Here is a 17,512-nt window from a genome sequence, read left to right on the forward strand (position 1 = left end):
TGCCTTTTCTAAAACTAGCTTGAACATCTGAAAGTTTATGGTTTACGTACCGCTGAAGCCTGACTTGGAGAATTTTGAGCATTACTTTACTAGCATGTGAGATGAGTGCAATTATGCAGTACTTTGAGCATTTTTTGGCACTGCCTTTCTTTGGGATTGTAATGAAAACTGACCTTTTCCAGTCCTGTGACCACTGCTGAGTTTTCCAAATTTGCTGGCATATTAAGTGCAGCAGTTTCACAGCATTATCTTTCAGGTTTTGAAATAGCTCAACTGGAATTCCATCACCTCCATTAGCTTTGTTCATATTGATCCTTTCTAAGGCTCACTTGACTTCAGATTCCAGGATGTCTGGCTCTAGGTCAGTGATCACACCATCGTGATTATCGGGGTCATGAAGGTCTTTTTTATACAGTTCTTTTGTGTATTCTTGCCACCTCTTTTAATAGCTTCTTCTTCTGTTAAATCCATACCATTTATGTCCTTTATTGCACCAATCTTTGCATGAAACATTCCCTTGGTATCTCTAATTTCCTTGAAGAGATCTCTAGTCTTTCCCATTCTTTTGTTTTCCTCTATTTCTTTGCATTGATCTCTGAGGAAGGGATTCTTATCTCTTCTTGCTATTCTTTGGAGCTCTGCATTCAGATTCTTATATTTTTCCTTTTTTTCCCTTTGCTTTCTGCTTCTCTTCTTTTCACAGCTATTTGTAAGGGCTCCTCAGACAGCCATTTTCCTTTTTGCATTTCTTTCCCATGGGGATGGTCTTGATCCCTTTCTCCTGTACAATGTCACAAACCTCCATCCATAGTTAATCAGGCACTCTGTCTATCAGTTCTAGTCCCTTAAATCTATTTCTCACTTTCATGGTATAATAATAAAGGATTTGATTTAGCTCATACCTGAATGTTCTAGTGGTTTTCCCTACTTTCTTCAATTTAAGTCTGAATTTGGCAATAAGGAGTTCATGATCTGAGCCACAGTCAGCTCCTGGTCTTGTTTTTGCTGACTGTATAGAGCTTCTCCATCTTTGGCTGCAAAGAATATAATCAATCTGATTTCGGTGTTGACCATCTGATGATGTCCATGTGTAGAGTCTTCTCTTGTGTTGTTGGAAGACGGTGTTTGCTATGACCAGTGCTTTCCCTTGGCACATCTCTATTAGCCTTTGACCTGCTTTATTCCATACTCTAATTCCAAATTTGCCTGTTACTCCAGGTGTTTCTTGACTTCCTACTTTTGCATTCCAGTCCAGTCCCCTATAATGAAAAATACATCTTTTTGTGTTAGTTTTATAAGATCTTGTAGGTCTTCATAGAACTGTTCAGCTTCAGCTTCTTCAGTGTTACTGGTTGGGGCATAGGCTTGGATTACCATGATATTGAATGGTTTGCCTTGGAAATAAACAGAGATCATTCTGTCGTTTTTGAGATTGCATCCAAGTACTGCATTTCAGACACCTTTGTTGACCGTGATGGCTACTCCATTTCTTCTAAGGGATTCTTGCCTACAGTAGTAGATATAATGGTCATCTGAGTTAAATTCACCCATTCCAGTCCATTTTAGTTCACTGATTCCTAGAATATTGGTGTTCACTCTTGCCATCTCCTGTTTGACCACTTCCAATTTGTCTTGATTCATGGCACTAACATTCTAGGTTCCTGTGCAATATTGCTCTTTACAGCATCGAACCTTTCTTCTATCACCAGTCACATCGACAACAGGGTATTGTTTTTGCTTCGGCCCCACCCCTTCATTCTTTCTGGAGTTATTTCTCCACTGATCTCCAATAGCATATTGGGTACTTACCAACGTGGGGAGTTCCTCTTTCAGTATCCTATCATTTTTACCTTTTCATACTGTTCATGGAATTCTCAAGGCAAGAATGCTGAAGTGGTTTGCCATTCCCTTCTCCAGTGGACCACATTCTGTCAGACCTCACCACCACGACCCTCCCGTCTTGGGTGGCCCCATGCTGCACGGCTTAGTTTCATTGAGTTAGACAAGACTGTGGTCCATGCGCTCAGATTGGCTAGTTTTCTGTGATTATGGTTTCAGTGTGTCTGCCTTCTTATGCCCTCTCGCAACACCTACCATCTTACTTGGGTTTCTCTTACCTTGGACGTGGGGTATCTCTTCATGGCTGCTCCAGTAAAGCACAGCCGCTTTTCCTTACCTTGAAGGAGGCGTATCTCCTCAGGGCTGCCTCTCCTGACCTCAAACATGGGGTAGCTCCTCTCGGCCGCTCCTGCACCATCACAGCCTGGCGCTCTCAGTCACTGCCCCTGACTTTGGCTGAGGGGTAGCTGTTCTCAGCCATGCTTCTGCACAGTTTGTTCCAGCCGGCATGCTTAGTACTTTTAAATCTACCCAGAGAATCACTTTCAGAATCCCTAGAACCGTGATTCTGTTTTTCTAAAAAAAAAAAAAAAAAAAAAAAAAAACACTATTTTTTTTTAAACACTATTGGTACCCAAGCCTCTATTTAAGATCTTCCAGAGGAACAGATCCAATAGTATAAAAATGTACAGAAAGAAAGATGAAAGAAAGAGAGATAAACAAAGGAAGAAAGGAAGAGAGAAAAAATAAAGCTTATCTTTGAAAAATATAGATGTTATGGGTGTAAATACCACATGAATCAGAAAGTCACATATAGGTTTGTGTTCCCCCAAAGCTTAAAGATAGCCTATTGTGGACCAGAAGCTTTACTGACAATATAACGAGTCAATTAATAAATGTTTTTTATGTTACATGTGCTATATACTGTATTCTTATAATAAAGTAAAATAGAAAGAAGAAAATGTTAATAAAATCATAAGAAAGAGAAAATACACTTACCGTGCCATCTGTATTTATCAATACTGTAAATTTATTTTCTCTATTTATAAGATGAATTGTTTATCAGTAAATGCATCACAAGGAGAAGAGGGCATCAGAGGATGAAATGGCTGGATGGCATCACCAATGCAATGGACATGAACTTGGGCAAATTTCTGGAGATGGTGAGGGAGAAAGAGGCCTGGAATGCTGCAGTTCATGGGGTCACTAAGAGTTGGACATGAAAGAGCAACTGAACATCAACAACAACCTGCATTAATATTGTCTCATTTTATATAAAACACTGTAGATATTATACATGGTACTAACACTAAACACAAAAATTGAACAGATGTGAAAAATAAATTGTTTATTTATAGTATATTGATTCATATATTCATAACAAAAATTAAAATTATGATCATTTTATGGTATTCTGTGATAATCGATACTATTTCCTTATGGTAGCCTAGGCTATAGAGCAATGAATAGAATGTTATAAAAATATTTATGGCATACAGTATTATGGTCATACTTATAGGAGTAAAAAATCTATTACAACTTACCAGTGATATTAGACTGCTACTCAATTTCTCCAATTGCAAAGGAAAAAAATCATATCAGATGGTAAAGTAATTATTTGAAAACAAAGTTAGAAAACACAAAACTAGCACATTACTAATTTTATATTAAATGTCATTCAATTTATGCCTATGTAATAATAGGCTATCCATTCTGTTACAAATTTCATGCATGGTGTTCTTCATGATGAATACTTAGGCCATGATGATAGAAAAATGTCTAGACAGTTCTTTCCATGCAATTATTAGGTTTTAGTACAGAGACTCTCACACACCTACAACCCATAAGTTTATCAAATGTACAATGCTATAGCTATTTGTTATTCATTAAGTGGAAGAGGATCAGCATCAAGTTCTTCATCCTTTTTGTCTCCACACTGAGAAGCCTGAGGAGGAGGAAGAGGAGGAAGAGAGGTTGGTCCTATCATTTCAGGGCTGACGGAGGTGGAGGAGGTAGAAGGGGAGGCGGGCACACTCAGTGTAACATTGTGTGTGTGGAATGCACCATCATTTCTGCTGACAGTTTTTCCTTTTTAATTTTTCTAAAGGCATTTCTATTGTATGGTACTAATTCTTCTTTCACTATTTGCTTTGATTCCAATGCCGTATCATTGAAGAGTCCATGTGTGTAAGGGTCAAATGCAGTCTTGAAGAACCAGAATCTTTCTGCCAGATTGCTGACGTCAGTTTACTTTCTGGCACTGTTTTTCCTGTCTGCCTCTTCACTGTCTGCCAGTCGTTTGGAGGCACTTACCTCTGTCAAGTTATCTTATGTTAATTCCTCTCGTGTGGTATTTATTAGTTATTGGATTCTCCAAGGTTCATGTCCTGGAACTCATCACCCTCTATTCATTTGGAGGCAGATCTTATACAAAGGTCAATTGTGTGTATGTGTGTGTGTGTGTGTGTGTGTGTGTGTGTAGAGAGAGAGAGAGAGAGAGAGAGAGAGAAAGAGAGAGAGACAGATTTTAAGGAATTTTCCCATACTTCCCTGGTGGCTCAGAGGTTAAAGTGTCTGCCTCCAATGCGGGAGACCCGGGTTCGATCCCTGGGTCAGGAAGATCCCCTGGAGAAGGAAATGGCAATCCACTCCTGTATTCTTGCCTGGAGAATCCCATGGACAGAGAAGCCTAGTAGGTTACAGTCCATGGGGTCACAAAGAGTCAGACACAACTGAGCGACTTTACCTCACCTTATGACCTAAAGACTAATGTTCCAGTGATTTTATATATTGGAAAATGCATTTAACATTTTTGGTCATGTCTGCAGTCTTTCATTTCACTTGATTGGCTCTGTAGTAAATCAAGTACAACATCTGGACAGCTTTCTCTGGCAGGAGTTTATTTGGTGTCAAGGCATGAAGACTTTCATAGTTTTTCTATAACGATGGCATCTTCAATAGTGTAACTCTCCCAGGATTTCATGATGCTCTCTCTATCAGGATTCTTGTCTGTTGCATTGACAATCCTTTCTACAGAGTATCATGTACAATGAGCCTTAAAGTTCTCTATGACCCCCTGATGCAGAGGCTGAACTAGACATTGTGTATGGAGGAAGGTAAACCACTTCAGGGCTTCCCTGATAGTTCAGTTGGTAAGTCATCTCCCTGCAAGTCAAGAGAGCCAGGTTCAATCCTTGTGTTGGGAAGATCCCCTGGAGAAGGAAATGGCAACGCACTCCAGTATTCTTGCCTCCAGAATTCCATGGACAGAGGAGCCTGGGGGGGCTAGAGTCCATGGGGTTGCAAGAGTCAAACATGGCTTAGCAAGTAAACCACCACCACCATACCACTTTAATTCCTTCAGTATGAAACTCATGGAGTTCTGAGTGGCCAGGGGCATTGTTGCTGATTTTTCTTCATGAAGTCGTGACACACTCTTTGAGACCCAATGGACTGTAGCCCTCTAGACTCAAGGAGAACCTTTTTTTCTGGATTAAGATATTGATCCTAATCAATGTTAAAGTAACATTATAAGGCAGTCTCTTACTAGCAAGATACTTTCCAACTTCAAGAACCAAGAATCAATGAAACTAATCCAGGTAAAAGTTCTCCTTGTCTAGGCTCTTTTACAACTAAAAGACACCAGGCAGCTGGTCTTTATCTTTTCCCCTCAGGTCTCAGGGTTTCCCTGGTGGCTCAGAGGTTAAAGCGTCTGCCTCCAATGTGGGCGACCCAGGTTCGATCCCTGGGTCGGGAAGATCCCCTGGAGAAGGAAATGGCAATCCACTCCTGTATTCTTGCCTGGGGAATCCCATGGACGAGAAGCCTAGTAGGTTACAGTCCACGGGATCACAAAGAGTCGTACACGACTGAGCGACTTCACCTTACCTTACCTCAGGGATTAGAGCAACTTTATAGAGAAGCAAACTCTCCTGCATTTGCACAAAACAATACAACTATCCCTTCATTTTGGTGGATTCATGTCAATGTATGGCAAAACCAATACAGAATTGTAAAGTAAAATTTAAAAAAAAAAAAGAGAGAGAGACTGGGAAGGAATATGCCAAAATGTTCAAAAATAAAATAAAATAAAATCCTGCTAACCTCTCTTCCATACTAATAAATGTTAGGGCTTCCCCACTGGTGGCTCAGTAATTTAAAAATAACAACAACAACAAACAACAAATCAACTTGCCAATGCACATGATGTGAGTTTGATCCATGGGTGGGAAAGATCCCCTGGAGAAGAAAATGGCAACTCACTCCAGTACTCTTGTCTACACAATCTCATGGACAGAAGAGCCTGGCGGTCTGCAGTCCAAGGTGTTGCAAAAGATGGACATGACTTAGTGACTAAACAACAACAGCACCATGACACTTTTTCCCAGAATAGGGCACTTTCATCTGTATTATAAAACCTGTCCAGGCAGATATACTTGCTCCTCAATAATTTTCTCATGTTGTCTTGGAAGTCATCTGCTTTCCATTGGTCAACAGAAGCTACTTCTCCTATTCTCTGGACAATTTTTTTTTTTTTAATTTGATCAAACCTCTTCCTAAAATTACCAAACCATCCTTTGCTGGTGTTAAATTCCCTAGCATTACATCCTTCACCTCTCTTTGGCTTTAAGCTGTTATATAATGAACTAACTTTTTCTTGAATAATATTAGACTCTAGGAATGTTTTTTCTTATAGCAATTCCTTACCCACATAAAAACTGTATTTTCAATATGAGATTAAAAAAAATGTATTTCCCAAAAAAGGGTAAATTTTCTTAGCTTCTGATATAGCTGCTGTGAGGACCTCATGGATTGCCTTTTCTTTTTTCACATGAGTTCTCATGCTAGATTCATTTATCTTGAAAGGTGGGTAACTACAGCTGCACCTCAACCTCTGGTAGAGATCAAGCAATTCAACTTTTTCTTTTAATCATGACTTTCCTTCTTGAGAGTACTTCCAGAGTCACAATGGCACTTCATGTGGGTTCCATGGTGCTATTCAAGGTTTGCAGTATGATATTAAATACGATGAAAAATATGGGAGAATGGTGGGAGATCACTTTGTTACTGTGATACACAATTTACTGCAGAGATAGACTGCTTACACGAAAAGAATTATCATCACAGGGAATTTTAGTGTATATTTGCAATACTTGAGCTCACCACGATAGCAACAGGAGATGGCTATGCAATTATTATAGTAGTTCAATATGTACTACAGCTAATTTTATGCACTTATGATTTAATACTGCACATTTACACTTATTTATATTTCTCTCAACTGTGAATGGCACCATGCACAGTCTATATTTGTGTGAGTTGTGATAAATTTACCTTTTTGTTATAGACCTATGTACATTTTATGGCCTTAAAATAATAAAATAGACTAGTATGTGCATATATATTATGCAATCCTGATACACCTAAATTTTTCTTAAAAGTTATCAATATTTAGAGGCTTTACATTTCATAAGTTTTTCAAACTGTTGCAAATATCTAAAAGCTTTTTAATATATTGGTTGAAAACGACCTACTTATAATGTGCCTGTGCAGTTTAAACTTGTATTGTACAAGGGTCAATTGTATATGGGTACACACACACACACACACACACACACACACCAAGAGATTTTAAGGAATTGGTTCCCAATATGACCTAAAAATGGATGATCTAATGATTTTTTTTTTTGTATTGGAAAATACATAAATAAAAAACTACATTGCACTTGATAAAATGTTCCTTGAAAAGTATTAGTAACTCCTACTAAAAGACCTAAATTATCTATTAACACTTGGTTTTATGATTTACAATTAAAGTAAAATCACCTCAGTTCACTTCAGTCAATAAGTTGTGTCCAAATCTTTGTGACCACTTTGATTGAAGCACGCCAGGCTTACCTGTCCATCATCACCTCCCAGAGCTTACTCAAACTCATGTCCATTGAGTTGGTGATGCCATCAACCATCTCATCCTCTGTCCTCCTGTTCCCCTGCCACTTTCAATCTTTCCCAGCATCAGAGTCTTTCCAAATGAGTCAGTTCTTCATGGCCAAAGTTTTGGAGTTTCAGCTTCAGCATCAGTCTTTTCAATGAATATTCAGAAGTGATTTCCTTTAGGATTGACTGGTTTGATATCCTTGCAGTCTAAGGGACTCTCAAGAGTCTTCTCAAATACCACAGTTCAAAAACATCAATTCTTCAGCGCTCAGCTTTCTTTATAGTCTAACTCTCACATCCATACATGACTATTGGGAAAAATCATAGTTTTAACTAGATAGAGCTTTGTTGGTAAAGTAATGTCTTTGCTTTTTAATATGCTGTTTAGGTTTGCCATAGCCTTACTTTCAAGGAGCAAACATCTTTTAATTTCATGGCTGCAGTAGTCACCATCTTTTTTTTTTTTTTGGAGCCCCAAAACATAGTCTCTCAGTTTGTATTGTTTCCCTATCTACTTGAAATAAAGTGATGGGACTGGATGCTGCAATCTTAATTTTCTGAATGTTGCATTTTAAGCCAACTATTTCACTCTCCTCTTTCACTTTCATCAAGAGGCTCTTTAGTTTTTCACTTTCTTCCATAAAAGTGGTATCATCTGCATATCTGAGGTTATTGATATTTCTCCTGGCAATCTTGTTTCCAGTTTGTGCTTCACCCAGCCTGGTATTTCATATGATGTATTCTGCATATAAGTTAAATAAGCAGGGCAACAGTATACAGATTTGACGTACTCCTTTCCCAATTTGGAACCAGTCTGTCGTTCCATATCCAGTTCTAACTGTTGCTTCTTGACCTGCATACATATTTCTCAGGGGGCAAGTAAGATGGTCTGGTATTCCCATCTCTTGAGGAGTTTTCCACAATTTGTTGTGATCCACACTGTCAAAGGTTTTGGTGTAGTCAATAAAGCTGAAGTAGATGTTTTTTTCTAGAACTCTTGCTTTTTTTCTATGATCCAGTGGATGATGACAATTTGGCCTCTGGTTACTTTGCCTTTTCTTAATTCAGCTGGAACTTCTGGAAATTCATGGTTCATGTACTACTGAAGCCTGCCTTGCAGAATTTTGGGCGTTAGTTTGCTAGAGTGTGAGATTAGTGCATTTGTGTGGTAGTTTGAGCATTATTATCACTGCCTTTCTTTGGGATTGGAATGAAAACTGACCTTTTTCAGTCCTGTTGAATTTTCAAAATTTGCTGGCATATTAAGTGAAGCAGTTTAACAGCCTCATCTTTTAGGATTTTAAAGAACTCAACTGGAATTCTATCACCTCCACTAGCTCACCTAGCCAAAAAAAAAAAATTGAAAATAAATGGAAAACTCTAGACTTTTAACTTGGAATCCACAGAGGTCCTCCAGTTGGTTCGTGGATAATTTGCTCCTTACTTGAAGCCTGAAAATAAGAAGACAGTGATATGAAGTAGGGAGCTCCTATTTCTGTTTTGGAACATGATTTCTTTAGATGTTACAAATTACTTTACATAAATTTTATTTGTTGTACTTTTGTTGAACTTCTTATATTTACTGTTTTTATTCATACCTATATTTGATTTAGTCTATCATGTATATTTACCAATAGCAACATGTTAGTTAGTTCAAAGCTTCCTAGAGACAAAATTGTTTCTCTATCTATCTGAGTTCTCTGAATTATGAGTGGGGCAATAAATTTTAAAGCTTACTATATATATCATCATATCCTGGGTAAATGCAAATAATAGGTGTATCTAAGGTGAATTTCTATTTTTTATATTCTAATGAATAAGTAAATAACCTTATGTGATATCAGAATGATACTCATAATGAACATTTAGTGCAGGGTTGATACAACTATACTTACTTAACAATTCACCATCATAATATACACTGGTTCATTCTACAACCATACTTCTTATACATCATTTATACATGCAATTTATTTTAGCAATAATTCAAATCAAATATCAAATCTTTTAAAATGACACACACACACACACACATATATATATATATGGAATTTACTAGTGTCCAATTGTTATTACCACCCCCAGAGGCAATATATACACCTAAGTTTGTTTGATCACATCTTCTATGGTTTTACTTTATGTGGGTTTCCCCAGTGGCTTGGTGGTAAAGAATCCACCTGTCAAGCAGGAGACCCAGGTTTGACCCCTTTGTTGGTAAACACGCTTGGAGAAGGAAATGACAAGCCATTGCAATATTCTTGCCTGTAAAATTGCATGGATGGAGGAACCTGGTGGGATTTGGTCGATGAGGTTGAAAAAACCTGGACGTGACTTAGCCACTAAACAACAATATTAACAACAATGCAGGAAATCAGATTCTTTTACTTAGGGCTAATTGTTCTGTGGTGATATTAGAACATTCCAAGCATATAAAATACCCACCATAAATAATTTTTTCTTTCAAAGTACATGAAGGTAAAACACTCTTCCAAAGTGTTCACCTACTAATTGACAGAGTTGTCATTTAAGGATACTGATAACATCAATATGATTTGGAGAGTTTTGGTCAGCATAAAAAACCTAACATAATATATTATGTAGCCTGATCCCTAAGAGCACAACAAATTACTTAACACAAATAGTATTAGATAATATATCAGCTTTATGTTTTCTTTTGACAAATTTGGGAGGTGGGAATTTGCATCACTATTAACACTTCATGTTGTAGCACAACAAATTCTTAGCACAATTAATTATAGATAATGCTAATACCTCAATCTTAAATTTTATTTCAGCTAACTTGGGAGGTGAGGATTTTCATCATTGTTAATACTTCAGGTTGTGTCTGATTCAATACTAATAGTTATAATGTAATAAAATATTTTGAAGCTCAACGATGTGGCATGGACTTGTGGAGACTCTGGGACCTCTTATTCAAGCCCAGGAAATATTGACCATCTTCCAGAATACTGTTCATCATGAAGTAACTCAGTCGTGTCTGACTCTTTGTGACCCCATGGACTGTAGCCCACCAAGCTCCTCCATCCATGGAATTTTCTAGACAAGAGTACTGGAGTGGGCTGCCATTTCCTTCTCCAGGGCATCTTCCCAACCCAGAAAGAATACTGTTCAGTCCCTTTTTAATATATTTCTAGGAATGCTTATTGGTCTCATGGTTGTTCAGTATCTGTGAATCATAATTTTAAAAATTTCTGCAGTGCACATCCTGATAGTTAAAAAAGAAATGAAAAGACAAAAATAGCATGGAACAATTCCAATGGGTGCTGAAAAAACTTGAATTCTAGCAAATAAAATTCATGTTAAAGGAGAGTCACAACTGTGATGAAGATATAGTGAATTGAAAAGTGAGTCACTCAGTTGTGTCCGACTGTTTGCGACCCCATGGACTATACAGGTCATGGTATTCTCTAGGCCAGAATACTGGAGTGGGTAGCCTTTCCCTTCTCCAGGGGATCTTTGCAACCCAGGAGTTGAACCCAGGTCTCCCACATTGTAGGTGGATTCTTTATCAGCTGAGCCACAAGGGAAGCCCTGGACAATCCTTACTAATATCTCTTATGTTGTTTGTTGAGGGGGAAAAAATGAACCAATTATAGTAAAATAATAAAAGCAATACATTTCATACTCTTAAAGAAGACATAGATTATTTTGTGGCCATGGAAACAACTCTCACCAGACTTCTTTCAAAGTCAAAGAATCAATCAAGAAAATCTTGTTTCAGGGAAAAATATTCTGTTAGTCAAACAACCAGTATCAGCTCTTCATTTCTGAGTTTCAGCCAATCAGGAACATACCCATTCCAATTCACATAATTCTGAGTGTTAATCAATCCACATTGGTGTTACATAAGTGAGCACAGTTACATGCGTCAAACCATTTACATCTTTGAAAGTCTGCCGGCCATATACTCTTCAAAATTTCCATTATCAGTAGTCTACTATGCAAATTGAATCTCCAATATAGGCAGAATAACTTAAGTTATTCTTTTAGTAAAGTAAAGGTGTATAACTATATTATTTTTATTTTATTAGAACTCAATATACGATACTCCAATACATGAATATGTCATTGAACTTCAGTGAAATGAATAATTTAGAAATCAATAAACTTATATGTTTTTAATATTAAATAAATGTGAATGAGTCATGCTTGTAATACAATTTATAGATTGATATTAAAGAACTGGGCAGAATTGAAGGAAAGGATATACTGACAGCATTTAAAAATTATTATTATGAGAAGTATGTAATTTTCAAATTTCTTATTAGTTTGCTTTCAATAAAGTCTATTTGATAGTATTAAAATAATCACAAGCAATATAAAAGAAAACTGAAGACTTTATTTGCATATTCCATTTGCCATCACTACACCAGATAGCAGTCAAAAGTACTGCAGTAGTGTAATATTCAAATATCTTTTGAATCTTAGTTTTCACATAAATAAAAATGAAATGAAAATACAAGCTATTTGGAGATTAAGTGGAAATACATATCGGTCTACATATAGTACTTAAAAACGTCTGCTACTGTCATGTTTTTATAGTCTCAAGATACAAATTTACAGATTTCATATTCTCATTTTAGTTTATGTGTGTTTTTTGTTTTTTGTTTTTTTGTTTTTTTTACCAATTCTTCAGGTAGAACTTTCATTCAAATACCAGGTTTATTCTTTCAATTTATTGCAGGTCTGAGAAAAAAGGAACATGGTTGTTAAAGCCATTTTATTGAAAAGGATCTGTTTTCCAGGGTGTGAGGGCAGAGGATGCTGTCAGGAGGTCAGGAATTGCCTTACTCTCTTTGACCTACCCTCACACGGTTGCATAGAAAATTCCTGAACACACATCATCCTATGATCACAGAGAATCTATAAATGTACATGGAATAATTCTCTCTGAAAGGTATCATAAAACTGGATGAACAAAATCTCCACAAAAAAGAGGTAAAAATACAGTATTAACACAAATAGAAGAAACAGATATATGGTTATGCCAAGAATAAAACTATGCCTCAGCTGTGGTTATCCACAATCAGGAAGGATCATAAAGGTATGCTTATTTTCCCTGAGGGGTGAGCTCCATCTAGACACTCACCCCTTGCATCCTGCTCAGGAAGAGACAGACCTCTAAAACACCAACTTTGAAAACAAATAAGGAATATGTTCAGGTAAACTGTAGAACTACAGAGAACAGAAAACTTGCTATAAAGGGCTTGACTGCAGACTCTCTCGATCTTAAAACAATGCAAAAACACAAGATTAAAGCATACAAACTATAGGTAAGTGAGTGAAGTCACTCAGTTGTGTCCAACTCTTTGCGACCCCATGGACTATAGCTCGCCAAGCTCCTCTGTCCATGGGATTATCCAGGCAAGAATACTGGAGTGGGTTACCATTTCCTTCTCTAGGGGATCTTCCCAATCCAAGGATCAAACCTGGGTCTCCTGAATTACAGGCAGCCACTTTATCCTCTGAGCCAATAGGGAAGGTTAAACCATAGGTAAGGAAGCCCCAGTGACTGATTTTGAATCATCTGATAGGCAGAAACCAACTGGGACTGAGACATGGGGGAGCCATGTCTGTGGTGGGAGCCATTTTTGTGATGCCAGCTTACCTCTCTAATATCAGCACTGGTGGGTGCTCTTTTGGAAATTATCCCTGAACCTGTTAGCTCCAGTGGATGTACCCCACTGAGTGCCCTGCTCATCCCTGAGCTTTGGGCAAGTCTCACAGATAGTCAAGCAATAAGCTTATCTAACAGTGAAGTTGTACCAAGGGATCAGCCTCATTCACCAGTGTACAAAAGTATAAATCTCAGCCTTGCCACAAAAAGAGAGTACATGAATCCCATGTAGAGGACACCCCTTGAGCTCCTGGCTCTGACGGTCAAGTGGGATTGTGTTTCTGAACTCCCAAGGAAGTCTCCCACAGAAGCACACTTCTTTAAGATCTATTGCATAGAAACAAAGAATTAGCCAAAATTAGGTGACAGAGAAACATATTCGAATTGAAAGAATAGCAGAAATTTTCAGAAAAAGAGCTAAACAAAATAAATATAAGTAATTACAAATAAACAAAAAATAATTTAAATTGGTGACCATAAAGTCATTTACCAAATTCAGGAGAATAATGAATGAACACAATGAAAATTAATGAAAGTGTTAATCACACAGCCATATCCAACTCTTTGGGATCCCATGGACTATGCCCACCAGACTCCTCTGTCCAAGCAATAGTACTGGAGTGGGTAGCCATTCCCATCTCCAGGGATTTTCCCAATCAATTGATTGAATTCAAGTCTCCCTCATTATGGGCAGATTCTTTACCATCTGAGCCACCAGAGAAGCCATTTCACTTTCACTTTCAGAGTGGTCCAACACCGGAAAGACTATGTAGAAGAATAAATCATTGAATGCGAAGATAAGCTAACGGAAAACATCCCAACGGAGCAGCAAAATAAAAATAAAATTTAAAAGTAAGATACCTCATGGGATATTTGGGACATATCAAGCAGAATAACCTTAGAAGGATTCTGAGGAGGAAAAGAGACAGAGAAATGGCCAGAAAAGTTATCTGAAGAAACAATGCCTGAAAACTTACCTGATCTGGGAAAAGAAATACATATCCAGATCGAGGATGTACAGAGAGTTTCAAATGAAACTATCCCCAAAAGACACATAACAACACTTGTTATCATTAAGATGAAAGAAGTTAAGAATAAAGAGAGAATCCAGAATGCAACAAGAGAAAAACAGCTTGATATGTACAAGGGGAATTTTATAAGAATATCAACACATTTCTTAGCAGAAAATTTAGAGGACTGAAGGAAATAGCATGACATATTCAAGATGCTTTTTAAAAGATTTATTTATATTTTTATTGAAGGATAATTGCTTTATAGAATTTTTCTGTTTTCTGTCAAACCTCAACATGAATCAGCCATAGGTATACATATATTCCCTCCATTTTGAAACTTCCCACCATCTCCCTCCCCATCCCACTCCTCTAGGTTGATACAGAGCCCCTGTTTGAGTTTCCTGAGACACAGAGCAAAATCGCATTGGCTATCTAGTTTACATATGGTAATGTAACTTATATGCAGAGTACATCATGAGAAACGCTGGACTGGAAGAAGCACAAGCTGGAATTAAGATTGCCAGGAGAAATATCAATAGCCTCAAATATGCAGAAGACACCACCCTTATGGCAGAAAGTGAAGAAGAACTAAAACGCCTCTTGATGAAAGTGAAAGAGGAGAGTGAAAAAGTTGGCTTAAATCTCAACATTCAGAAAACTAAGATCATGGCATCTGGTCCCAACACTTCATGGGAAATACATGGGGAAACTGGAAATAGTGGCTGGCTATTTTTCTGGGCTCCAAAAGCATTGCAGATGGTGATTGCAGCCATGAAATTAAAAGACGCTTACTCCTTAAAAGGAAAGCTATGAAAAACTGAGATAGCATATTCAAAAGGAGAGACATTACTTTGCCAACAAAGATTCGTCTAGTCAAGGCTACGGTTTATCCAGTGGTGGTGTATGGATGTAAGAGTTGGACTGTGAAGAAAGCTGAGCCCCGAAGAACTGATGCTTTTGAACTGTGGTGTTGGAGAAGACTCTTGAGTGTCCCTTGGACTGCAAGGAAATCCAACCAGTCCATTCTAAAGATCAGTCCTGTGTGCACATTGGAAGGACTGATGCTAAAACTGAAACTCCAATGCTTAGGTCACCTCATGTGAAGAGTAGACTCATGGGAAAAGACTCTAATAATGGTCGGCTTTGGGGGCAGGAGCAGAAGGGGACGACAGAGGATGAGATGGCTGGATGGCATCACTGACTCGATGGACACGAGTTTGGGTGATCTCTGGGAGTTGGTAATGGACAGGAAGGCCTGGCGTGCTGCGATTCATGGGGTGGCCAAGAGTCGGACATGACCGAGCAACTGAAATGAACTGAAATGAACTGAATGTAACTTTCTATGTTACTCTTTCCATCTCAACCTTTAAAAATACAAACTTCAAACCAAGAATTTACCTAAAAAGGTTGTGCATTATCGAAGGAGCAATTAATGCAATTAATGTTCCCAGGTAAGCAAAAACTAAAAGAGGTCATCATCACTAAACTTCTCCTACAAAGAAGCAGTTAAAGATCCTGTTTAAACTAGAAATAGATAAACACTAATTAATATAAGAAAGCGTGAAAATGAAAATCTCACTGGAAAATGTAAATTTATAGTAAAAAGAGTACATAAATCACATATATAACGTGTTAAGATTAAAAGAAAAATCGAGTAAAATTAATTAAAATTACAAATTAGTTAAAGGTTCACAAAATAAAAAGATGCAGAATGTGTCATCAAAAGTATAAGATATTGTGAGGCAGAGTAAAAAGTTAGAATTTGGAATATGTTCAGATTTAAGTGGCTGTCAACTTAAAATAGACTGCTATTTACATATGATGTAATATGTGAAACTGGGTAAATGCAAGGCGAAAACCCATAGTAAATGCACAATGGGAAGTGATAAAAAGAATAAGAAAGGAACAGATAGAAACCACAAAAAGAGCAATAAAAACTTAACAAAAGGGCCATACTCTCATTCCTATTTATAATCACTTTAAGTGTCAATGAACTATGTTTCCCAATCAACAGGCATAGAGTGGTCAAAAAGTATCTGTCTACAAATGACTCAGAAGTAAGAACACACCCAAAATGAATGTGAAGATATAGAGGAAGATATTCAATGCAAACGGAAATAAAAATAAAGCTAGAATAGCCATACTCTGTCAGACAAAACAGACTTTAAAGCATTAAAGGGTTCAATCCAGAAAGATGGTATAATATTTATATATGTATATACACCCACCATAGGAACCAACATATATAAAGCAAACATCAATGGACTTAAAGGGAGAAAGTGACAGCAGTACAATAATAATGGAGAACTTTAGCTCCTCACTTACTTCACTTGGTGAATCATTCAGATTAATGTAAATCAATAGACAAAGCTAAATCAATAAAAGTTATTGGACTTAAACTACACTTTAAAATATATTGACTTAATAGATGAATTCAGAGCATTGTACATCAAACCATCAGAATACTCATTCTTTTCCAGTGCACATGGAATATTATCCAGGGTAAATTGCAAGTTAGATCACAAAACAAGTGTTAATAATTTCAATAAAAATGAAACAATAGCAACCTTCTTCTATGTTAACAATGATTTGAAACTAGAAATTAGTGACATGAAAAATAAAGCTGGTAAGAAACATAAAAATGTTGAGCTCAAACAACATCTACTGAATAAATGATAAGTCATTGACTAAATCAAAGAAAAAGTAAAAAATCAGTTCAGTTCAGTTCAGTTGCTCAGTCGTGTGCGACTCTTTGTGACCCCATGAATTGCAGCACGCCAGGCCTCATTGTCCATCACTAACTCTCAAAGTTCATGTCCAATGAGTCAGTGATGCCATCCAGCCATCTCATCCTCTGTTGTCCCCTTCTCCTCCTGCCCCCAATACCTCCCAGTATCAGAGTCCCTTCCAATGAGTCAACTCTTCATGTGAGGTGGCCAAAGTACTGGAGTTTCAGCTTTAGCATCATGTTTCAAAGAACACCCAGGACTGATCTCCTTTAGGATTGACTTGTTGGATCTCCTTGCAGTCCAAGGGACTCAGGAGTCTTTTCCAACAATACAGTTCAAAAGCATCAATTCTTTGG

Source organism: Oryx dammah, unplaced genomic scaffold (genome assembly GCF_014754425.2).
Source record: "Oryx dammah isolate SB20612 unplaced genomic scaffold, SCBI_Odam_1.1 HiC_scaffold_19, whole genome shotgun sequence".
Taxonomy (NCBI): domain Eukaryota; kingdom Metazoa; phylum Chordata; class Mammalia; order Artiodactyla; family Bovidae; genus Oryx; species Oryx dammah.